At 44.1% G+C, this 11,883-nt stretch overlaps 2 non-coding genes across 2 annotated transcripts; both read left to right on the top strand.

The window, feature by feature from the left end:
• Positions 1–1,099: 1,099 nt before the first annotated feature.
• Positions 1,100–1,172, top strand: trnak-cuu (transfer RNA lysine (anticodon CUU)). Its single transcript has one exon. It is a non-coding gene; the product is annotated as a tRNA-Lys (tRNA).
• A 9,583-nt stretch (positions 1,173–10,755) lies between these two features.
• trnae-uuc (transfer RNA glutamic acid (anticodon UUC)) lies at positions 10,756–10,827 on the top strand. Its single transcript has one exon. It is a non-coding gene; the product is annotated as a tRNA-Glu (tRNA).
• The last annotated feature ends 1,056 nt before the right edge of the window (positions 10,828–11,883 follow it).

The following is an 11,883-nucleotide window of genomic DNA, read 5'->3' as shown; positions in this document are numbered from 1 at the left end:
GATTTGACTCACTGACACCCTGGTTAGGATACCTTATAGACTGTACTTGTATAAGTCTCTGAGGCACAATTGGTCAGTGTGTTTTCTTGTTAACTGAAAGGTTGGTGATTCAAGACCATCCAGGAGTGAAGACTTTACTGTTTTCCCCCCATCAGCATTATTTGTCACGCAGTTCCGGCTTGTCATTGGGTACGTGGGCTACAAGATAATATCCCCAAAACGGTTCCAGATCTACTGTTGTCCAGTGAGCTCCCGCACAAACAGCTTTTTGAAAAGTATTATTTTTCTGTCAAATATTGTGAGAAAAGATTTGTACGAACTATGTACCTTCGTTTAACCCAGTAGAAATGTAAGAAATTATTGGTTTCAGACAAACCCGTCAACGATTCCCTCATCCTCAGCTCCACCGTGAGTGAGACAGGGAAAAGCAGCAATATTCCGGCCCTGCACTCTTCAATCACCCGCTGCCAGCAGAAAGCAGCGACTGCAGCTTCACTCAGCGGGTTACTGCCCATCCCTGGGACGCAACATACTCCAAACCGGGCCAAACCTCCAACTACACCGAGCACAGGCTCAGGAAAACGGAGGTAGATTATATCCCGGTCACTAAACCTCCGGGCAGCATTTACAGAATACCCGAGTGAGTGAGTCACAAATAAAAATCGCACCACCTTTCCAAGTCTTTTCACTGTAAAATTCCTTCATTGTATTGAAAAGCTGACTGTTGTGAATCTGAAAATGAGCACCATGGGATTTGTGTGACTGAGTTACTTGTTTTCCATTGTTTGTCCGTCAGGTTTGCAATTCAATTTGTGTGGATGTTGAAGATAATCTGATTTCAAAATGAGTTCATAAAGCAGATAAATATTAAATCCAGGAACAAATCCTGAGGAAAATGGATCACAATGTTTGGAAGGAGGTGCAGCTAAGAAGTGGAAGATGTGAATGGTGTTATTAATGATTGAGAGGAATGCATTGCAACCTTGGGGCTTTTGTAGGGTGATTACCTTACACACATTGATCTTCGGAACAAGCTATCAGGCTGAAAGCAACAAGTGTCTCCATGTGTGTTGGGTTATGAAGCAAACCTTGATCACTTGCCCAGCTAGCTCAGTCGGTAGAACACGTGACTCTTAATCTCAGGGTCGTTGGTTTGAACCCTACGCTGGGCGCTGTGGGACTTTTAAAATCTTGCTTCTTTCAAAAAGGGGGAAAAAATCTCCAACTAATCGCTGCCAGGCCGGCATTCACCATTGAAAGCAACTGGCAGACATCAAATTCGAAGCACTTTCATGTCGCATCTCTTTCTGCTTCTGTCCCTGTCTCGTGTCCAGCTCCCAGGTCAATTAGCTGCTGGATGCAGACAGAGTCAGTTCGTGGGAAAATAAGATGCAAGGCGATAAGTTTGCAGAAAATCTTGCAGGGAAAAGAGACACCAGGATATCATCTTCCTGATCCTCCCAGATTCTGATTACAGGAATGTCCACAGTGCCTATTATCCACAGTCACACTTTCCTTCTAGTCCGTTTGTACGTTGTACGAGCACGTTCTAGTACGTTGTTCAGCTTTGAAATTGTTCATATTTTCACACTGGATTTCAATGTGAAGAAAGCATAGCTGTGATAAGCTTATATTGTTCAGCAGATGCACTGCAAGAAGGTACATAACAGGCTGATGGTAACAGTGCTCTTTGGACGTGGTGAGCTCCAGTGAAGAATTGGCACCATTCATGTGTCGTTCAATTAGTCTCGTGACAAACCTGGTACTAGAAATGACAAGAAAATTCGCTGAATTTTCTCCGTGTTTTGGTTTGTTAAGAGCCGAATACAAGGTAAGAAAGTACATCTCGCTCGAGTGGGTTAATGAATGGCAGAATGAACCGTGTTGTTGGGAAACATAAAATTATAAAAAGTTAGAGCAAAGAAAGAGGCCATTCGTGCTGCTTTCAAAGAGCAGGGTGATTGATCAGGAGTGATAGGTGTGACGGTACAATCAGTAGAGAGCAACATTTGTCCTTCTCCCACCCATATTTTGCCTCGCACCAACATCTCTGGTCAGTGCTTTACAACCAGCAACACTCTTCAGCCATCCCCTCACTCCGCCTCTGTGTTCTCCACTTGTTCCAAGTGTGATTTTTCCAGCTCCGACGCGATACTCTCACTTCTGCTTCTGACAGAGCTGCTAAATACTTTCAATCAATAAGTTATCAATACTTGCTTAAACAATTTCTCAAAATCCACGAACCTTCATTCTTTGACCAGGAATCGAACCCAGGCCGCAGCAGTGAAAGCGCTAAATTCTAACCACTAGACCATCAGGGAAGCGACCAAATCATTTCTCGAGCTGGCTTATCTATGCTGCTTTTGCATCTTTTTGTTCCATCTCAAATCTCTTAAACCACAAAACTGCCTGTTTAGGTTCAACACAAACGATTTCTTCAGCCAATGAAAATAACGGTATCTGTGAGCTGGAACATGAAATTGACAGTGAGGTGAAATAGTCCCACAAGCTGCTCATGAGTAACTTTCAATTTCCCAAAACCCTCCACCCTATTCGCTGTTGGTCCAATGGAAGCGCGGATTCCTGGTCAGTTGTCATCAGGGAAACTACCAATAAACTGGACATTTGTTTTTTTTTTCATTCCCGATCTCTTCACCAGAGAAAACATTCTCCGACTAAATGTTGTGTTAAACTTGAACACAAGTGACTTCTTCACGAATGAGAAGCACCATTGCTGATGGCTGGAACATGAAGTCGATACTTTCCTACTTTAAGACAGTTCTTAAAGTCTCCCCCTTTGACCAAGCTTTTAGTCATCTGACTGAATATGTGGCTCGGTGTCACACTTTGTTATATAATGCTCCTGGGGAACGCCTTGTGACGTTTCATTTGGTTAAAGGCGCTTTATAAATATAAGTTGTTGTTGTAGGATATACATAGAAAGGGCCAATCTCTTATTATATCTTTCATGCTGATATTTTTCTTTGTTTTATCCATTCTCTGGATGTGGTCATCGCTGGCTAGGCCAGCATTTATTGCCCATCCCTAGTTGTCCTTGAGAAGGTAGTGGTGAACTGCCTTCTTAAACTGCTGCAGTCTGTGTAGTGTAGGTACACCCACAGTGCTGTTAGAAAAGGAGTTCCAGGATTTTGATCCAGCGACAGTGAAGGAATGGCAATATATTTGCAAGTCAGGATGATGAGTGACTTGGAGGAGAACTTCAAGGCGGTGCCGTTCCCATCTACCTGCTGCCCCTGTCCTATAGATGGTTAGGGTCGTGGGTTTGGAAGGTGCTGCCTAAGGAGCCTTGGTGAATTCCTGCAGTGCATCTACAACGCTACTACGGTGCGTCGGTGGTGGAGGTAGTGAATGTTTGTGGATGCGGTGCCAATCAATTGGGCTGCTTTGTCCTGGATTGTGTCAAGCTCCTTGAGAGTTGTGGGTGCTGCACTCAGCAAGGCAAGTGGAGAGTATTCCATCATACTCTGACTTGTGCCTTGTAGATGGCTTTGGGATAGTCAGGAGATGAGTTGCACATCGCATGATTCCTAGCCTCTGACCTGTTCTTGTAGCCACAGTATTTATATGGCTAGTCCAGTTCGGTTTCTGGTCAATGGTAACAACAAGGATATTGACACTGGGGGATTCAGTGATGGTAATGCCTTGAACATCAAGGGGCGATGAATGGATTCTCTCTTGATGGTGATGGTCATTGCCTGATACTTGTGTGGCACGAATGTTATCTGCCTCTTGTTATCCCAAGCCTGGATACTATCCAGGCCTTGCTGCATTTGGACATAGACTGCTTCAGTATCTGAGGACTCACGAATGGTGCTAAACACTGTGCAATCATCAGCGAACATCCCCACTTCTGACCTTATGATGGGTGGAAAATCATTGATGGAGTTGCTGAAGATGATTGGGCTGAGGACACTACCCTGAGGAACTCATGCAGTGATGTCCTGGAGCTGAGATGACTGACCTCGAACAAGCACAACCATCTTCCTTTGTGCTTGTCATGACTCCAACTAGTGGAGAGTATTCCCCCCTGATTCCCATTGACTCCAGTTTTGCTAGGGATTCTTGATGCCACACTCGGTCAAATGTTGCATTGATGTCAAGGGCAGTCACTCTCACCTCACCTCTGGAGTTCAGCTCTTTTGTCCATGTTTGAACTAAGGCTGTAATGAGATCAAGAGTTGAGTGGCCCTGGCGGAACCCAAACCGGGCATCAGTGAGCAGGTTATTGCTAAGTAAGTGCTGCTTGATAGCATTGTCAGTGACCCCTTCCATTACTTTACTGATGGCAGAGAGTAGACTGATGGGGCGGTAATTGGCTGAGTTAGATTTGTCCTGCGTTTTGTGTACAGGACATACCTTTGCAATTTTCCACATAGCCGGATAGATGCCAGTGTTATAGCTGTACTGGAAGAGCTTGGCTAAGGGCGTGGTAAGTTCTGGAGAACAAGTTTTCAGTACTATTGCCAGAATATTGTCAGGGACCATAGCCTTTGAAGTACCCAGTGCCTTCAGTCGCTTCTTTATATCATGTTGGGTGAATCGAATTGGCTGAAGACTGGCATCTGTGATACTGTGGACCTCTGGGGGATGCCGAGATGGACCATCCACTCGGCACTTCTGGCTGAAGATTGTCGCAAATGCCTTATCTTTTGCACTGATGTACTAGGCTCCCCCATCATTGAGTTTGGGGATATTTGTCGAACCTCCATCTCCAGTGAGTCGTTTAATTGTCCACCACCATTCTCAACTTAATGTCACAGGACTGCAGAGCTTAGATCCGATTCATTGGTTGTGGGATCACTTAGCCCTGTCCACATTTGCTGCTTATGCTGTTTGGTATGCAAGTAGCCCTTTGTTGTATCTTCACCAGGTTGACAACTCATGTTTAGGTATGCCTGATGCTGCTCCTGACATGCCCTCCTGCACTCTTCACTGAATCAGGGTTGATCCCCTGGCTTGCTGGGGATGGTACAGTGGGGGATATGCAGGGCCATGAGGTTACAGATTATGTTCAAGTACAATGCTGCTGTTACTGATGGCCCATAGCGTCTCATGGATGCCCAGTCTAGATCTATTCGAAATCTATCCCATTTAGCATGGTGGTAGTGCCACACAACACGATGGAGGACATTGTAAATGTGAAGACGGGACTTCGTCTCTGCAATGACTGTGCAGCAGTCACCCCTGCCAATACTGTTATGGACAGATGCATCTGAGGCAGGCAGGTTGGTGAGGATGAGGTCAAGTATGTTTTTCCCTATTCACTTGCTGTAGACTCAGTCTAGCAGCTATGTCATTTAGGACTAAGCCAGCTAGGTCAGTAGTGGCACTACCGAGCCATGCTTGGCGATGGACATTGAAGTTTCCCACCCAGAATACATTGTGCGCCCTTGCCACCTCCAAGTGGTATTCAACATGGAGGAGCACTGATTCATCAGCCGAGGGAAGATGATACGTGGTAATCAACACGAGGCTTTCTTTGCCCACATTTGACCTGTTTCCAGGAGACTTCATGGTGTCCAAAATCAATATTGAGGACTCCCAGGGCAATTCCCTCCCGACTGTGCCGGCACCTCTGCTGGGCCTATCCTCGGTGGGACAGGATATACTCAGAGATGGTGGTGTCTGAGGCATTATCTGTAAGGTACGATTCCATATGTCAGGCTGTTTGCTTGACTAGTCTGTTAGGCAGATGTTGGTAAGGAGTACTTTGCAGGGTCGACAGGTCTGGGATTGCCATTGTCACTTCCAGTGCCTTGGTCAAATACTGGGTAGTCCGTTCATTCCTTTTGTGTCTTTGTTACAATTGAGTGGTCATTTCAGGGGGTATTTTAAGAGTCAACCACAGTGCTGTGGGCCTGGAGTCACATGTGGCCAGACGAGGTAAGATTTCCTTCCCTAAAGGTCATTAGTGAACCAGACGGGTTTTAACAGCAATCCACACTCTTTTCACCAATGACAACGGAAATATCACAGTCAAGGACAAACACAGAGGCAGAGTGTGGGAATGAATGAGGAAGAGAAGGGCTGTTTGGGATTCGAACCCAGAGTGTTACCCTGACTCCCTTGACTATTAGTCCAGCGTCAATACCATTCTATTAGCTTTCCTAATTACTTGCTATGTTTGCATGCTAGCCATTACATCTCAGAGCCCGGCAATCTTTCACCATTTAGATAATATGCTTTTTCATTCTTCCTGCCAAAATGGACACTTTCACATTTGCCCACATTATATTCCATTTACCAAATCTTTTTCCATTCACATAATCTATCTGTGTCCCTTTTCAGGTCCTTTTGTCAACTCCACAAATTACTCTCCCAACTATCTTTCTGTCGTCAGCATATTTAGCAACCATTCCTTGGGCCATTCATCCAACTCATTTATACACATTGTAAAAAGCCAAGGCCCCAGCACTGATCCCTGTGACAAACCACTGATCCTGTCAACAAGAAAGTGAGCCATTTTTCTTAATCTCTGCTTCCTGTTAGCTAGCCAATCTTCTATCCATTCCAATCTGTTACCCCCTCCACTATGAACTTTTACTTTCCACAAAAAACACTTGATGTGTCACTTTATCAAATTCCTTCTGGAAACCTAAATACAGCACATCCACCAGTTCTCCATTATCCATAATATATGCTCGTTCAAAGATCTCTAACAAATTGGTCAAAGATGATTTTCCTTTAACAAAACCATGTTGACTCTGCCTGATTACCTTGAATTTTTTAATGTGTCCTGCCATAACGTCACTAAAAATAGCATCGAACCTTTTCCTAAACTGACTGCCCTGCAGTTTCGTGTTTCCTGTCTCTCTCACTTTTTGAGCCAACGTATTACATTTGTTGTTTTCCAATCTCATGGAATCTTGCCCAAATATAGGGAATTTGGAAAATTAAAACGAATACATCAAATATCTCACTCGTCACTTCTGTTAAGATGCTACGATAAAGCCCATCAGGACCCGAGGATTTGTGAACCCGCACCTCCAACAATTTACTCGGTATCACTTCCCTGGTGATTGTAATTTTCTTGAGTTTCCCTCGCTTCAATTTCTTGAGTTGCAGATAAATCTGGGATGTTACTTGTCTCCTCTGAACTGCGCAGGCACCTGGCTGGAATGTTAAACGGTGACGTCATGCAGCAGCACTTTGGGTCTTTGTTTTGAAGAAATGGAATTCGGCTGTTCTCATTAGGAATGCTGGAGACAAACTGATCAACAATGTCATCATCAAATGGCACAGCGCAGTAAGAGAGCCTCCCACTCATTCTTTCTATGCCTAAGCTTTTTACAAAGAGCCTCCTCATTCATCCGATTTTCCTTCCTTCTCTGCATAACCCCGATTTCCCCCTCTCAACTCATTCTCCAATTTCACTTGGAAAATACTGATTTAATAAAAATGACATTGAAAGATGAGAAGGAGCTTCTACACTGCCCAGTCTGCTAAATTCTGCAGCGTTACCAAAGTTTCCTTGACTCAATGACACCAAGAATTGCACTTATGATTATTACATAGTTTTTGAACAAAAAAAGTACTTAAACTGTTGATTTGGATTTAATTTTTTGAACAAAATTTAATCCGATCAAGCATCTCCTCATTTTCTCAGTCGATATATACAATCTTACTCCTCTTGCTGTACAACCTGTTGCAGAGGCTGTTATAGAAAAGAGGAAAATGTTTGCTACAGCTATACAAAGCGCTGGTTAGGTCACAACTGCAGGACTGTGTACAGTTCTGGGAACGGCACCTTATAAAGGATCAATATTTGCATTGAAAGTTTCAGAGGAGCCGCATTGATTAATTTGGTGGGCTTTGGAAATAGGAAGTTGTACATCTGCAACTATTACATTGAGGAGACCAAACGCAGACTGGGTGACCACTTTGCAGAACACCTTCAATCTGTCCACAAGCATGACCCAGGCATTCCTGTTGGTTACCATTTCAACACCCCACCCTGCTCTCATGCCCACATGTCTGTCCTTGGCCTGCTGTAATGTTGCAGTGAAGCCCAACGCAAACTGAAGGAACAGCACCTCATCTTCCGCTTAGGCACTTTGCAGCCTTCTGGACTTAACATTGAGTTGAACAACTTCAGTCCATGAACTCTCTCCTCCATTTTCACACTTTTTAAAATCCCTTTATAAAAATGTATTTTATTTACTTATTTGTTATTCATTTATTCATTATTTCATCCCCCTTTTTATCCCATTTTTAATCCTTTTTTCCCAACTACCTCCCTCTCCTCCACCCCACCCCAACTCCAAAAGCGCCTTCTGTTACTTGTTCCATGTTGTTCTTTCACAGAGTGCTGACCCTTGTTCTGCTATTCACACATTCTGCTTCCGTACTTTTATGCAACTATCAGCACCTTCTTCAGCCCTGACCACTGCCATTAACACTCCCTTTTTCTTGTGTCCATGATACGTTTGTCAGTCGCTCCTTAGCTCCCACCTCTCGCTGACCTTCTTCCCAGCTTCACCTGCTCAACCCTCCCCGCCCCCTCCCCACCCTGCCACGCTTGAACAGTATAAACCACATCACTTTTTAATTCTATTCAGCTCTGATGAGGGCTCACATGGACTCGAAAAGTTAACACTGTTTCCCTCTCCACAGATGCTGTCAGACCAGCTGAGTTTTCCCAGCATTTTCTGTTTTTATAATATATAAGAGGTGCTTGGCTAACAAGACGGCAGACGGAGAAAAATGTAGCAAAGACTGAAGTAACTCACTTGGTCGTAAAAGTAATTTTTAAGAAGCAACAAAGCAGGATACGTTTCAAAAGGTGAGAAAGTTGTGCGTTGATGTGCAAAGAGACTTGGCTGTGCTTGTACAAGGAAGAGAGGAATTTGTATCAGTTCCTGCCGCAGAATTGATTGGTGAGTTTTTCCAACTGAAAGTTTGGTGGTTCAAAACCACTCAGGGACGAAACTTCCAATGTTTTTTCCCCCCATCAACACTCATTGTCATACGGATCCGGGTTGTCAATGGCGGCAGGAAAGTTTTCCACAAATGTTGCCAGTTCTAATGTGAGTTTCCAACCAGAGAATCTTCCGCGTGTAAAGGAAATGTGATTACTACTAGGCTACGAAAGCAACATGCAGAATATCAAACTGTGCTGTCTTATTGCACTGCAGGACCTTGTTTTGTGGAAGTATAATTCGGCGGAAAACCTTAGCCATGCGGCAGAGAAATTGATTTAACATTAGAATCATCAGGTGACAGAGCACATCAGCAGCTCATTCAACACCTCACACATGCGAACAACCCTACAGCAAATCCGCCCCCATCTTTCCCTCTAATTTCCGAGCGATGCATTTTTCAGAATATCATTCAAAACCTGGAGAAGTATAAATGTCACTTTGTTTTGAGATGATGCATCCAGTTACTATTTAACATCAAACGGAGACGATGCAACCTTTCCCTACATTTAATACTGTTAATGCTTCAAGCGGGGAAACTTTCCATGTGTGAGAGACCGTGATCCCTATTACCCTACACAAACCCTGCAATGTAGCGGGGAAACTTTCCGTGTGTGAGAGACTGTGATCCCTATTACCCTACACAGACCCTGCAATGTAAAGAGCCCAATTTAACACACAGAAGACAGAGAGTCAGGACTTTTCAGGTTGGAAAGACGTAACTAGCGGAGTGCCACAGGGATCAATCCTAGGGCCTCAATCATTTTCGATCTATCTTAATGACATGGAGGAGGGGGCAGAGTGTAATGTACCCAAATTTCCTGACGATACAAAAATAGGTGGAGTGCATTTTGTGATGAGGACATAAGGAATCTGCAAGTGGGTATATATAGGTTGAGTGAGTGGGCAAAAAACTAGGCAGATGGAGTTGAATGTAGGAAAGTGTGAGGTCATGCGCTTTGGACGAAAGAATCAAAAGGCAGACTATTATTTAAATGGAGAGATACTCCAAAAAAGTGCAGCACAGAGGGATCTGGGTGTTCTTGTGCATTAAACACAATAGGTTAGCATGCAGGTGCAGCAAGTAATGAAGAAGGTAAATGGAATTTTTGCCTGTTTTGCTCGTGGTTGGAGTTTAAAAATCTGGAAATCCTGTTACAACTATGCAGGGTGTTCGTGAAGCCGCATCTGGAGTACTGTGTGCAATTTTGGCCCCTGTATTTAAGAAAGGATATACTGGCATTGGAGGCAGTTCAAAATAGATTCAGCAGGCTACTTTTTGGGATGAAGAACAGCGAAACAGGTTAAGCCTTTATTCATTAGAGTTTAGAAGAATGAGGGGTGATCTTATTGAAACCTACAAGATTGTGAGGAGGCTTGACAGGTTCATGTAGAGAAGGCGTTTCCACTCGATCTAGGGAACATAGTTACAGAATAAGGGGACACTCATTTAACACTGAGATACGAAGGAATTTCTTCTCTCAGAGGGTAGTAAATGTCTGGAATTCTCTACCCCAGAGAGTTGTAGAGGCTAGATCACTGAAAGTATTAAAAGGGGAGGTAGATAGATTTTTGAAATATCGGGGAGTTGGGGGCTATGAGGAGTTGGCACAAAAGAGGAGTTGAGGCCTGGGCAGATCATCCATCATCTTATTGAATGGCGGGGCAGGCTTGAGGGGCCGAATGGTCGACTCCTGCTCCTTTATCTCATGTTCTTATGTTCATTTGAAACATGTCTCTGGTGAAAGGGGTCGGAAATAAAAATAAAAGGCACAGGTAGCATAGATAAACCAGGTTGTAAAAATTCAGCGCAGCTTCCCTGGTGGTCTAGTGGTCAGGATTCGGCGCTTTCACCGCCGCGGCCCGGGTTCGATTCCCGGTCAGGGAATGTTAATTCGTTGACCTCCTGCAAATTATGGAAATGAGTTTGGATAATTCCCTGAGAGAAATGCAGATCACCTTTGCCGGAATCAGTGTGAGCTCTAGTTTTGCATCAGAGTTGGAAATGTAATCCGGCCACAACCGGTAAGGAACAAACACAGAGGTGAAGATAGGGAATGAGAGAAGGGCTGTGATCGGCTGCAAAGAGAGGATGGTGCACGGCAAAATTAGCGGTAATAGGGAAGATTTTACTGTTTACATCGACACAAATATCTCCCAGATCTGGTCCCAAATGTCGTGTTAAGTGAGAAGAAAACTCCTCGCTGAATCTTCCACTTCTTAGCTGCACCTCCTTCCAAACATTGCAAACTCCTCCTACATCTTCCATCCTGATATTTTTCTCTGTGACATTTTAATATGAAGCTGCACAACCAATGTGAATAAAGTTTGTGATGGTAAAAATGTGTTCACCCCCTCGGGGAACCGAGTCACATTGACACACAGAGGAACACACACAGACATATACACCGAGAGTGACAGAGGGCAAGGGTTTGTCTCTAAGGAGAGACAAACACACAGAAAGCAAGCATGACACCAACCTGGCTCTGTTTTTGTTCCTCTACGACTACCAGTTTTGTGAATGTTTTCGCGAATGAAATGAAATAGGAAAATCCCCCTGGATACTTTGGTACTTGGATGGATTTGATTGAATCTAACCGATAATTAACTCTGTAGACACAGAGTTAAAACCAGGTATAATGAGCAGCGGGGAAACTCCAATGGATTTGAACTCCATCTCCGTAACCACTCGGCCACGGCAACTGGCCCTATGGACAGGTTAATGTTGTTGGTATATAAGATGGCTACAGCAGAAAGGCGGGCTTTCGGCCCATCTTCTCCGTGCTGGCTGGCTGGAAGAACAACTCAACTACTTCCACTGCCGTGCATTCTCACAAAAGCAACTAATATTTGTATTGCCTCTCCTCCTTCTCCCAGTTAAAATGAAACCCAATACACGCCCGCATTCACTTTGAGCTGGCACTTTGTCGTCAGAGGAGAGCAT

The sequence above is a fragment of the Cetorhinus maximus genome, chromosome 23, assembly GCF_964194155.1.
Source record: "Cetorhinus maximus chromosome 23, sCetMax3.hap1.1, whole genome shotgun sequence".
NCBI classification, from domain to species: domain Eukaryota; kingdom Metazoa; phylum Chordata; class Chondrichthyes; order Lamniformes; family Cetorhinidae; genus Cetorhinus; species Cetorhinus maximus.
Note: the sequence above shows the minus strand (reverse complement) of the source record. Positions and strands in the feature narration are given on the sequence as shown.